Genomic DNA, 1,075 nt, shown 5'->3' on the forward strand with positions numbered 1-1,075 from the left:
CGCGTATGCGTTCTTCTCGCGGAGAGGAACGTCCTCGTGCTGGAATTGTCGCTGGAAAGTGCTCCTATGATCCTAGGGGCGGAACCCTAGGCTTCTTGGACTTGGGCGCCGAGAGGGTGAGGAGAAGAGGGGTTTCGGCGGTGAGGGTTTGAGGGAGAAGAGAATTGCCGATCAAAATAACAACTCTCCACTTAATTTCTCTATTTATATTAATTAATTAATACACCCCAACTAAGCCTTAAATATAATTGTTCTCCTCTTCTTTCAGCATACCCCTGCTGGGGCCCCTTGGTTACTAGCATCACCCTATATGTCATGAAGTCTATAGGTCGCGGGTTCGATTCCCGCCTAAGCTGTTTTACATTTTTATCTAATTTTGCTACTTCTGCTACTCCAAACATTCCAAAAAAATATTCTAAAATTCCAAAAAAAAATCGAATATTTCTAAAATTAATTTGAGAATTTTCGGGCGTTACAATCCCCCATACCTTATAAAAAGTTCGTCCTCAAACTTAGAATAACTCTAGGTACTTCTGTCTCATACTAGCTTCTATCTCTCAAGTTGCCTCTTCTATTGTGTGATTTTGCCAAATGACTTTTACTAATGGTACCTCATTGTTCCGCAATTTCTTAACTGCTCGATCTATTATCTGAATAGGCCGACTGTCATAGCTGAGGTCTTCGCGGACTTGTACCGACCGGGGCTCAATCACTTGGGTGACATCTGGGACATGCTTCTTTAGCATAGAGACATGAAATACGTTGTGAATAGATGACATCTCCTAGGGTAGCTCTAGCTCATATGCTACCTGGCCAACTCTTCTAGTGATAAGGTATGGTCCCACATATCTGGGACTTAGTTTGCCCTTCTTCCCAAAACGCATTACTCCCTTCATGGGAGCTACTTTGAGAAATATTGTATCCTCAACTGAAAACTCTAAGGGCCTGCGCCATGTATCAGCATAGCTTTTCTGGCGGCTCTGAGCTGTCTCTATCCTCTGGCGGATCTGCTGTATAGCTGTTGTGGTATCTGCTACTAGATCTGTCTGAAGTTCTAGTTCTTTCTGTTCTCCTC

The sequence above is a fragment of the Zingiber officinale genome, chromosome 5A, assembly GCF_018446385.1.
Source record: "Zingiber officinale cultivar Zhangliang chromosome 5A, Zo_v1.1, whole genome shotgun sequence".
Lineage (NCBI taxonomy): Eukaryota > Viridiplantae > Streptophyta > Magnoliopsida > Zingiberales > Zingiberaceae > Zingiber > Zingiber officinale.